This window comes from Schistosoma mansoni, chromosome 2 (genome assembly GCF_000237925.1).
Source record: "Schistosoma mansoni strain Puerto Rico chromosome 2, complete genome".
NCBI classification, from domain to species: Eukaryota; Metazoa; Platyhelminthes; class Trematoda; order Strigeidida; family Schistosomatidae; genus Schistosoma; species Schistosoma mansoni.
Genome location: NC_031496.1, coordinates 18168187 through 18181579, shown reverse-complemented (window position 1 = coordinate 18181579; position 13393 = coordinate 18168187).

The following is a 13393-nucleotide window of genomic DNA, read 5'->3' as shown; positions in this document are numbered from 1 at the left end:
CATTACTGACATTCGAGAGTAATATAACATACGAATGAATAAAGACTATATCCGACCAATATTTGAGCTGCAGCTTTACCCAAACAACTGTATACAGTTGACGCAGGACAAAATGAAATTTCTTTCAATCGAAACAACCAAATGACAAACAGAAGCTGGACTGAAAGCATATTAAAAATCAATAAAACTGAGACAAGCGCTAAAAAATCAACATAAACACAGCAACTCAGTGCATATGAGTAAGATACTTGATTATTCAAAGGCTACTAGATATTTTCAAAAACCCTTGTTGACCATAATACCATGTTTATATGTCTCACTATTTTAACTAACCACACAACAAACTAGAGTCAAGGTAAAGAGAAAAACGAAGTGTAAAGTGACAGAAACTACGTTTGAAATGTAGGATCTGAAAGATACTGTATATTTGATCGACATAGCCTAAACTTATGCCTGACCAGTTTTATAGAGCGTGTCGCTTCGAAGTTCAGTTTGAACGTTTACGAATCACCGATTCCGGGTTGCATATTAAACAAGTTCCTCAATTTCACCACAGAGCATAATTATTCCCAATAAACAATTAGTGATTGACGAGTCGCACGGAACTAGATTTGAATGCTCTAGAGAGATGTGAACAATGGACAAAGTAAGGTCACGTGGTTAGCATCGGTCATAACATCCTCATCATATACAAGTGGTGCCCTTAGATTACCATAAGTACGGGAGCACATGGAACCTAAGCATTTCGTCCGACTTCATCAGTCATGTTTCATGTTTATATAGTAATTCAGAGCAGAACTCCGTGTAGTAGGTCCTTTTTTAATCCGATACAACTGCGTATTCAATAATGTTCTACATTGACGCACTGTTACTTAGCCCTAGAAACCCAACAAGTTAATTTCGTCCAGCAAACCATATAAGCCTATCACTTCTAATAAATCGCGTAGATATAAAAGACCAAATATGATTCCATTTCGGAAAATAAAACGAAAACAGTGCACCTGCTAGAAGCGTACCGTTCAGCCTTTCGTAGGCTTACGTCTAGCCTGAAGTTTTCTTGTGTGTTGTAGGAATGTTTAGAACATCAGCCAAAATGTCAAAACGCTACTCAGTCAAATGAATGAATGGGTTTCGCGCCAAAATCCAAGTCCTGTTATTTTATGTCTGATTGGTTCGTTTATGTATTATAGTCTCGCCGAGAAAAGAACAGAAAAAATGGTGAGCTGATGAGTCATTATGTACAAGGAATGCACTTACATTTGATAAGGAAACCAATCGACAAAAATCATAAATAACGCGAGCGTGATATTAAAACAGTCCGATAATCGAAACAATGTGTGAGGTTTTAAAGTTGTCACAAAGACGCTAAGTAACGTCAAAACTGTACGTGTGCACAGTGTTCAATTATCTTTGTGCTTTACAACTCTCAGTCTTCAGTAATAAGGAGAGAAGGTAAATCAATTGTGTTAATCCATGAGCCTTGTAGTACTGTTTTAATCTTGCCTTGGATTTGTCAACAGAAAATTCTGATATTACGTTTTCTGGCAGAGAATTCCATACTAAGTGCGAGGAATGTGTAGCTGTAAATAATTTTCCAAAATCAATAGCTCATTAAGTGTTCGACATTGGATGCTGACCATGTTGTTTAAGTGGACTTGTTTAACTGAAGGCTTTCGGTCATACATCCGTACCAGATCACGTTTGAACTCGGTGTGGGACACAGCTCCTACGTTTCATTAGCCAGCTTATAGAAAAGGTCCTCGATATATTGGTAACGAATCAAATATATCTTCCCTGACTCTTCTCGTCTGACTTCTGATTTCTATCTGACTGGGAACGATCGAACATAGAAGGTGCTACTGGTAGCTAGTTGTAAAACTAGAACATCCGTTGCATCATCATTGGTGAGCCCGACGTGATCTGGTACACCAAGTCAATATACTGTGAGTCTGTTCCATTTTGGAATATTATTATTCATTGTTATTCTTTATTTGAATTTCATATATTGTGATATACTTTTTTTCGCGAATTTTTTTTCTCGGATATATTTTAATTAGACATTTTTCGTTATCTATATTACTATGACGGAACACTCTCCTAAGGTTCTTAAGTTTAAGTCTATTCCCCCTATTTCGATTCAGTTAACGCCATTTTGGCCCGACAATATCGAGTCCTGGTTCTGCTATGCAGAAGCCGATTTTTGCATGCACGGAATCACGGACTCGCGCACACGATTCCTCGCGGTAGTTAAGGCGTTACCGCGCGAGTTTAACAGGTACATAACACCTAGTATGTTTACTAGTGAAGTTCCCGAACCTTACGAAACGCTTAAGCTATCGATTTTAAAACGAGGAGACCTAACTGATCGACAACGGTTAGACCAACTCCTTAACAATATCGATTTGCAACATGGTTCTTCGACGGACATGTTGCTTAGAATGAGAGAAGTCATCGGCCAACGAACTTTCGATGATGGCCTATTTAGACAACTTTTCTTGTCTAAACTACCTCAACAGGTGCAGGCAGTGCTTGTTTCATTTCAAAACAATGCCATAGATGAACTAGCTGCATCTGCCGATCGAATCTTGGAAATCACCAAATTTTCTAAGGCCGAGGTTTTTTCCATCAAAGAAAAACCCCAATCGACCTCGACTGACATGGCCGAACTATGTCACACGCTTACAAGATATCTTAGAGTTCGTAATGACCGTAGTCGGTCAAAATCCCCACGTAGGAGCGTTTCACGTAAGAGATCTGTCTCTCGACCACGAGGGACAGTCAACCCCGACTGGTGCTGGTATCACAACCAGTACGGTAAATCCTCTAGAAATTTCAGGAAGCCCTGCAATTATCCGACCCCAAAATCGAGTGACACGAAAAACAGTTCGGGAAACTTCCCAGCCGGCACGCGTTAACGGCAACCGTAGCCGGCGAACACAGCCGCCTCTTATATGTCACGGATGTGACTACGAAAGTTCGCTACCTCGTCGACACTGGCGCAGAAGTTAGCGTTCTTCCAGCAAATCCCGACGACAGACTTCGCGAGTCTGTTTTAAGTTTACAGGCGGCAAACGGAAAGCCGATCGCTACTTACGGTAAAAGGTACGTCTACCTTAACGTGGGTTTACGCAAACCCATACACTGGATTTTCGTGGTTGCAGATGTCTCCATGCCAATCATTGGTATAGACCTGTTACAACACCACAATCTACTCATCGACACACGCTCACGAAGGTTAATAGATGGAAACACTAAACTATCTGTTTGCGTAACTCCTTGTTCTGGTTGCAGGTTATCCCCAGTCACGATTAAGCACACCATAGACCCCTCATACCAATCAGTACTCGACAAATACCCCGGGATATACCAATCGCAATCGAAATTACCTTGTGTAACCAGCAATGTTACACATCACATCTCGACTACAGGACCACCTGTATTTTCGAAAGCTCGAAGACTCGCTCCCGAGAAGCTTAGGTTAGCTAAAAACGAATTCGACCACATGATGGACCTAGGGATAATTCGACCATCGAATAGTCCATGGGCATCCCCATTGCACATGGTCCCTAAAAAGGACAGCAATGATTGGCGGCCAACTGGTGATTATCGGCGTCTGAATACTAAAACCATTCCCGATCGTTACCCGCTGCCTCATATTCACGATTTGACAGCTACCTTGAAAGGCACAACTGTCTTTTCATAAATCGACTTGGTTAAAGCTTATAACCAAATACCGATGGCACCTGACGACATTCCTAAAACCGCCATCATCACTCCTTTCGGTCTTTACGAATTTCTACGAATGCCTTTTGGTTTAAGAAATGCGGCTCAAACCTTCCAAAGGTTTATAGACGACGTCTTCCGAGGTCTCAACTTCGTACATGCGTATGTTGATGACTGTCTAATAGCAAGTCCGGACAGAGAGTCACATCTCAAGCATCTGGACATTGTTTTCGATCGACTTCAAAGGCATGGCATTACTGTCAACATTCAGAAATGCCAAGTCGGGACTAACTGCTTAGACTTCTTAGGACACACCATTGATGCCCAAGGCATCCGACCCCTTAGGAGCAAAGTGGCGGCCATTCTGGATTACCCAGAACCAACCACGATCAAGCACTTACGAACTTTCAACGGCCTTGTAAGTTTCTATAGACGGTTCATACCCAAATGCGCATCCCTTATCAAACCGTTAAACGATCAGCTTCGTGGAAATGCAAAATCAATTACTTTAGACGACATAGCCCGTAAAGCATTTTCCACAGTTAAGGAACACATCGCTAAAGCAACCCTGCTTGCTCATCAGGACAGTCAAGCGCCCATTAGTATCGCAGTAGACGCATCCGACTCAGCAATCGGAGGAGTCTTACAACAATGGGTTAACAACTCGTGGCAACCTTTAGGATTTTTCTCCAGACGGTTGCTAGACGCGGAATCTAGGTACAGCACGTTCGGTAGGGAACTCCTAGCTATGTATTGTGCTGTACGACATTTCCAACATTCCATCGAAGGAAGAGAATTCACGCTTTTTACCGATCACAAACCTCTTACCTTTTCTTTAAGTTCATCTTCAGACAAGTACTCACCGCGAGAGTCTCGACAACTCGACTACATTTCTCAGTTTACTTCAGACATACAACACATTTCTGGAGCAAACAATGTAGTCGCAGACGCCTTGTCTCGAATTAGCTCCTTGAACAGTTTCCAAGGAATCGACCTTCTTAAACTCGCTCAGCTTCAAAAAGAAGACATTGATCTTCAGCATGAGTTATCCTCGACAACTCTTAAACTAAGTATTAGGCAGATGGGAACAGGTAAGGAAACCTTACTCTGTGACACATCTACAGGTAGGGATCGTCCAATTGTACCAAAACATTATCGACGCAACGTCTTCAATACGTTGCACAATCTTCCTCATCCAGGTGCTCGTGCAACAGTCAAACTTATAGCCGGACGCTTTTGTTGGCCTGGCATGAATAAAGACGTGAGGGAGTGGGCACGCTCCTGTGTAAGCTGTCAGAAATCTAAGGTCATAAGACATAACAAATGTCCCTTAGGCTCTTTCAAAACCCCTGACGCTCGTTTCGACCACGTCCATCTAGATTTAGTAGGACCCTTACCCGACTCGAACGGATACTCATATCTCCTAACATGCGTAGACCGTTTCACTCGATGGCCAGAAGCAGTACCGATTAAGGACATTACTGCTGAAACCGTGGCCCGCGCCTTCGTCGAACGATGGGTAGCAAATTTCGGCTGCCCTTCAACCATCACTACAGACCGCGGACGCCAGTTCGAATCTGGACTTTTCCGTTGTCTGACCTCACTATTAGGAATCACGCGCTTCCGAACGACCGCCTACCACCCACAAGTAAACGGGTTGGTAGAACGTTTTCGTCGACAACTAAAAGCCTCATTATCAGCTTCACACGTTTCACAGTGGACAGACACTCTTCCACTCGTCTTGCTAGGTATCCGCAATGCAGTGAAAACTGACATTGGATACACGGCATCTTAACTCGTTTACGGAACGACAGTCCGACTCCCAGGAGAATTCGTGGATCCTTCAGCTTCTTCATTGAACATGGATCTAAACTCTTACACGAGTAGGCTTTCAAACGCTATGCGTTCAGTTAAACCTGCTCACACTCGACCTCAATCAACTGATGTTTTCGTTCAACCCGAATTACGACATAGTACACACGTCTTCGTTCGTCGAGACTCACATCGACGACCCCTCGAATCAGCATACGAAGGACCCTTCAAAGTTCTTCAACGCGAACTTAAGTACTATGTAGTCGATAAGAACGGTACGAACGATAGCATCAGTATCGACCGACTCAAAGCAGCGTACTTAGAAGGAAACCCTAGCTACGTCGATTTTCCTTCGGTACAAGCAAACGACACAGCTACTTCACTCGTAGTACCCTACACGACAGCCGACACACAACTTGATACTTCGTCAACGTCGATAGATAAACCTAAAACAACGCGTTCTGGAAGACGAGTAAGATTTCCAGAACATCTTAACGAATATTGCACGTAGGACATAAGCTTTATCTTGAATTACCCTTTCATAGTTTATTATAAACATTTTTTTTAATATGCTCATTTTTTTTATTTATATAAAAAAAACAAAAAAAAACAAAACATTTTTATCTTTTTTTGAGCGTATATATATATATTTTTATATATAAAAAAAACCCAGAAGAAAACCATTTTTTTCCGATCGCTTTTACGCTTTTTGTAAGTGTATTAGTTTATTCATTTTTTTTCCCGCTCACCTTGTGTCCCTACGCAAGTACGAGTGTATTTTTGACATGCACTCACACGTTCTATTTTTCCTCTTTTCCAGGACGGCTGGAAAAGAACGACGAAGTTTCGCAAGGAACCGGAATTTTTCATTGTACTATATTTCTTTATTGCTATGTTGTACATTTTGGTCCCATAGTTTAAGGAAAGACGACCAGACGCTGCTAAACGAAGCAAGCTATCAGAAGAGTGTTTACCAACAACAAACTCGTTGGGTTTAAACTTCTGGCTGGTCACGTCTTAGGGGCATCACTACCTCACTAGGGGGGGAGTGATCTGTAGCTGTAAATAATTCCCCAAAATCAATAGCTCATTAAGTGTTCGACATTGGATGCTGACCATGTTGTTTAAGTGGACTTGTTTAACTGAAGGCTTTCGGTCATACATCCGTACCAGATCACGTTTGAACTCGGCGTGGGACACAGCTCCTACGTTTCATTAGCCAGCTTATAGAAAAGGTCCTCGATATATTGGTAACGAATCAAATATATCTTCCCTGACTCTTCTCGTCTGACTTCTGATTTCTATCTGACTGGGAACGATCGAACATAGAAGGTGCTACTGGTAGCTAGTTGTAAAACTAGAACATCCGTTGCATCATCAAATGGAATTCCAGATGTAAACAATTTAATCTCAGTTTTTGAACGTTCTTGTAATGTCCTCCCAGGTGATCAGTCTTAGGTTAGTTTAAAAGACAGGACACATTAGTACCAAACCCGTCGTTCAGTATACGGTAAGCCAGCATTAAAATTTTGGTGGCTCCGGCATCTGACTCCAGTTGGGTATCATGTTGATTGTCATCGAAACATACATGTCGGCTATCCTCATATATAATTAACAACATAATGCGCATTGAGAGGTAACCGAATTGAATAATTTGAGTACGACAATGAGGTTCGAATACGCATATCTCACATACTTATTGATCGGGCAGACATCCAGAGAAGCGAAGTGAAGAGATCAAAGCAAAACTAGGCAAAGTGTTGCGAAGCGGATATGGGAATTGAGACAACGTGATTTAACCGAGTGTGAATCGATATTTTTAGTCAAGAAAATTAGTTGCAGACACATGATGAATAGGGTAAGTAATTAACACGAACGCAATCATATAAAAAACAGTTAGGGTTAATCAGCCAACAAGTGACAAGACCAAAATGTGGTTTGGGGAGGTTGAATTGATTGGTCTGTCCAAAAGCTAGAATTGCCTGTGTGTACTTAACATAGAATCATCCACTAAAAATCCCACGGTGGAGAGTGTAATTATAAAATACATCTATGTTAACTATATCACAAACTATTTCGTAACCTGCTGTAAGAAACCAGAAACAGAATGAGTCATCTCAGTTCGTCTTCATAAGATGGGTCAGTGAGGCCTTTCACCATTCTGATTCCTCTCCGTTGAACTTCTTCTATCATATTTACTTCATTCTTGAAACAACGACTAGCTACTGCAATCCCAACTCCGGAATGTTGCCTCACAAACATCGGGTATAACACCCTAAACGTTTTACTATTATAGTGGCGTGATGAATTATACGCAACCTACAAGAGCCTAAAACCTTTGGCAGCAACTGTCTTGCAGTTACTAGTAGTCCTAAGGTCATCGCTTATAATGACTCCCAGGTCTTTATAATTCATTGCCTTAGTAAATCCTGTGTAGTAGATTCTTCTTTAAGCCAATAAAACTGCATACACAATAATGAGTGTAATGTTTTACATCAATGCAGTGTTTCTCAGCCTTATAAACCAAACACACTCATTCAGTTTCAGTTTGGAAAAGAAAGGAGGCCAGGTGTCCCGTGTTAGTCCTGTCGATGTTTGTCTCTCAAATGATCAAACTTTCTTTGAATCCGCCGACAGATGGAGCTTTAATTGCCTGCTGAGGTAAGGAATTCCATTCGCTAATGATTCGACGGGAAAGTCTATAGTCATCTAATAAGTTGTTTGTTCTGTACTTAGGAACTTCTTAAAGCCTTCATAAACTCTTGGTCTTGGAAGATGATAAAACGTAGAGTATGTCAGATTTATCAATAGGTAACCTAAGAATTGTGGTCAAATCGCCCTCAGTCTCTCTATATGACAGCAGAGATAACCTAATTTCTGCCAGCCTCTTGTAATACGGTAGCATTGCAATTCCGGGGATTAACATTGTTGCAGTTCATTGTACATTTTTAAGTAGCATACCTTATCTCAAGAAGGGGCTGGCTGTTTGTATGCGGCACTCGAGTTTAGGACAAATCAACACTGTATACAAAGTCGAAAGGGGCTGAATCTCTACGTGGATAAAGGCTATAAGTATCGACAATGAGGTTCCCAAACCTTTACAAACGATTGCGAAACAGTGTGATAGTGATTCAGAAGTCTAGGTTAACCATGGCTCTTAGGTCAGTGGGTCCAAAAAGCAGGTAGCTCAATTCTATTACAGTTTGCGTATTTGTTCCTTGGTGACCAACATGAATCATATTACGCTTGGAAGCAGCTATCGGCAACTTCCAAATTCTGGACTATTCAGATAATTTCTGCAGGTCACATTTCGATTTCATCAGCATATGGAAAAAACCTATGAAGTTAGGAAAACAGGAAGGTATTTTGCATACACAACAAATAACAATAGTTACAAAGCTGTAATCTGTGACATTCCATCAAGTAGTTTCTCAGACAACTTGGAGTTAGCCCGTACTCTTTGTCGATGCTCAGATAGGATACTGTGGTGTTTTTATGAACTAGTGATTCCTTTGTACTTGATGTTTACTTGATTTCGAATTCCAAATACAGTACGTTCGTTCGTGCTTATCTAGTACTTCGTGGTTAAATTGCATTATTTCTGGGATTCCTAGTTTGTACTATAATTCAAATACTTCTAAGCATCACAGATATCATTGATCCACATGAGAAAGTTCCTATTATTCCCGATGTCATTAACTTAGATAACAGTCTTATGTGTGGGACTACGTCAAAAACCCTTCTAAAGTTTATGAAGGCTAGATTTATAGTTAGATTTTGGTCTTTTGGGGAACAATAACTTTCACAGGCTACAGATAAGTTTGTGACGCATGAACGAACAACTGAAAATGTGTCGCTCTTCAGAAAGAGTACAATTTTCATCTTAATACTTAGATAAATTTCCAACGATATTCTCTGCAGTTTTATCAATGACGCTGACTAAGCTTACAAGACTAAAGTTCTCAGGTTTTCCTGCCCTGATTTTAAAGACAGAACTTAGTATGGCGTTCTTCTAGCCCTTTGGTAACCTACGTTGGGTTGCAGTTAGGTTAAAAAGTACGCTTACGGAATCCGCAACAAAATTTGCCAGTTTCTTTCACGATCTATGATTCATTTAATCAAATTCCTAGATTTACCTACATTATGTTTATTTAGCAGACCATAGGTATCGACTTCTTTAATGGTCGTAAGGATATAGAGACTTAAACTGGCCAAGGCGACGTCTACTGCATACACACCGCCAAAGTAGATGAAGCATACCGTGAATTTCTCGTAGTCATCATCCGCTGAAGATTAGGCAGCACATTTTCCACATAATCTTTGAATGCAAACTCTCCACTCGATAACGGGAATTTGTTTCATCATAACCGGGTAACCTAACCTCTAACTAATTCATTTCTCCGTTAAAAAAGATGACTACGAGACTCCTGACTGAATAATCATCAGATTCATCGCTATATTCTGAAAGATGTTATGTGTTATAGCCATTGTGTATAAACAACTAAATACCACAAGAGACTTTTCTATGAATGTTTTTGGTTCTGTTGTCTAATCCCCTGAGAACTGCGGAAAGATCATAACTATATATAACTATACACCATGAATGGGTCACAGTATATTCCCACAGAAGAATTACGAACAAACATACGCAAACTTCAGAGTTTCAAAACTGAGATTGTAACAGACTCACCCAGGACCTTGTAACATATTCATGCATGCATATAGACCACAGTTTTATCAACCACATTCATCAGGCATTTAGTAGATTGTGGGACAACAGTTCTTAATTAATATTTTGTCATTTGGATCACACTGCCACAGTGATCAAAGTTTGTTATTCTGACGATGTTCAGTTTTATTTCAGAGGATTTGACGGCAATGAGTTTTATTCGTTGAACACAGGATACACAGAATGAAATCCAAGTCTGGTTTCTAAGCACTTCTGAAACGGTTTCAAGAGTCATAACTCACTGAACGGGGAAAGAGAGCTAAAGTCTCTTACAGCTCTAATTTCTGCCTGAAGGTACCTCCAGTTGTATTCCATTGAACATGGAACCATTATCAGCGATGCTTGCTTTGTTACCTTGTACGAACTCTCACACGCTCAGTAGTCCCGCCTGTAAACTTTGGCACGATCTCGATATTCTTTCGATACCACGAGATCGCCAACAAATACATCTTACTGCAACCTTTGATTGACTTGTAATATTTTGTCTACGGAGGAATCTAACCTAGCACCTGGCACGTAGTTATCAAGTAGCGGTAACCAAAGTCAACAACGACTGGACGCCTACTACAAATGTATCAAGCATTTCATGAGAACAGTCTTCAGCTGTCGATGAGGAAAGCTTTCCCTGAACACTCCTAAGTTTTCTAGACCCTGTATAGATGTTGCACAATCAATGATGAGAAATGCACAATTCAGGCTTGAAGATTTATCGTCACTAATCAGCAAATTACATCACTCAACGATAGGAAGTTTATGACTAGAAATACTCGAAGCAGATACCATGGCAAGTCTAATCATAACATCAGCATTCAATGACTTCAACTTTGCCACTTAAATGATGAATTCGATACTATCACCGTCAACAATTAAATCGTGTTAAGCGCCACTGGACAAATATAACTGTTCTTCATTATGAAATGAATTACTGGGAGTTGCAAATAAAGATAGAATATGATCATTAGAATAATCCAAATCAACATGATCCAGACTACAAAGTTTAGTATCACTTGCGTCGAAATGAACAGCAGTTTTAGAAACTGACCAGATGTGTCCCATTTCACCACATTTATATTATTTAGCATGACGAAAGTCACCTGAATTACGTAAGTGAAATTTGCCACAGGATGAACATTTACCACACCTATGCTGACTTCTGTAATCTGCTTTGAAATTCTTTGTTGAATTAATTTCTATGTTTCTACGAGGACAGAAACCATTATTAAACACATACGAGCTTTAGCGATATTGAGGACGCATTTCATCACGATAACTGAGCGAAGTATTGGAATTTGGTACTGAGTAGAAATCAAGTTCATTTACTGTCTCATAGTTAATATATGCAGTTTTAATGTCTTCGGATAAAAATATGGGTTTCTGAACTAATTCATTTTCTGGATTCGTAGTATTCGTCCCAACAATCAACTGATTATGAAGCTGGGTTTCTAACTGATCTACGAGATTGCGCCTCGTGGTCTGTTTTTGTAATTCAAGTATAAAGTCGTTAACTTTCTGGTTATTGTGTCCCATCATTTTATGAAAGTTTGATGCCTCTCTACATTCAAAGTTAACACACTGTACATGACCGAGCAGCAACTCCATGAGAGATTCATATGACAATGAAATTGATTTCTCTGAAACAGCCAGACTCCTTAACAGGTAATAAGCTTCTTCGCCAATGGAAGATGGAAAAGAAGCTGTGAATTTGCCATTTTAAATATCTTTTTTAATCACGCACTAAATTCCAGACCGCTCCATACAACTTTCAAAGTCATCCTCACTTGAATTAATATCTAACTGCACAAGACGACTCCGTCTCGATGCCAGTATGATAATCAAAAGTATTCAAATTATCGTGCTGACAAGGAACTCCCGGAATTCTGTAATTTAAAACAGGTGGAACTAGATGAGTAGAAATAAGTATATGATATTTGGAATTTGTAATACGTGCAAGTACATAGGAACCATCAGTTATTACGAATACCATATTCAGACTACTCACAAATAGTAGATGGGGTGCTCACACTTAATCCTCCCATTTCTTCTCAAATTTCTGGACGTCGCTCTCAATCTTTGTTTTGGGACTGAGCATAGATATGTGTTTCGGGGGGTATCCATGATTATGTAGGGTGCTAGTGGTCAGACACAAATCCCAAGGGACTGTGTACGTCTCCGGTTGTTGAGAAGTATGATGCGCGTCACATTCCTTCTGAAAACGGAGGCGTAAAACAACTTAATTGATGACAGAATCGATGGAGGACTAATATTTGGAGTAGTTTTCCTCAGCACTTATAGCACCAAAGTATTCGCTGAGTCTTATTTGTAAGATATAATAGAGACCAACATTAATCTAATTTTCGGTGAAGAGTTTCACAACTTACGCACTGAAAACGCGACTTTATTACACAGGGTTTTGTGTGAACTCTCTAATGTTATCTATTGATTGAACTTCCTCTTATGTAAGACTTATTACAGGGTTATCATTAGATTTCGTATACCTTGGCTTCTCAAAAGCTTTCGATAGGGTCAATCATATATATCCCATCAAGAAGTTCAAACTTTTAGGTATCGAGTCACTATCAGTAAACATTTTAAGGTCGTGGTAATTCTTACTGCACAATGTCCTGGTGGGTCTCCTTTCGGTTCATTTATATGATTTCTGTCCTTGATATACATAAATGATCTTCTGAATTATTACTTGTCAACGATATAAACTTTGGAGAGACGTTTACGACTAACATAATAAGCAGAGACTTCAGGAGGATCTGAATCAACTTTAGAGCTGAACGGATAAGAACTGTCTTACTTCCAGAACTCCGAAACGTAATTTGGTTCACCATAGGTTAACCACGTCGGAAAATACCTAGGAGTGTTGGGGACTCATGAAGTAAACTTTTACGTTGACTGTGTGGAATTACGGTTTATTTCAGTATAAGTACTATTATCTTTGCTACCATAGTAGACGTAATCCCAAAATTGTAGATACATCATTATGTAACCTCCTATCCTATAGGATCTCACGCGGAAGTTACGTCATAGTATACATTGACTCATCTTATCGTAACGACCAGCAATAAAATGTTTAACACTTCTGGGGAATACGTTTTGGGCTGAGTATAGAGCAACATATTC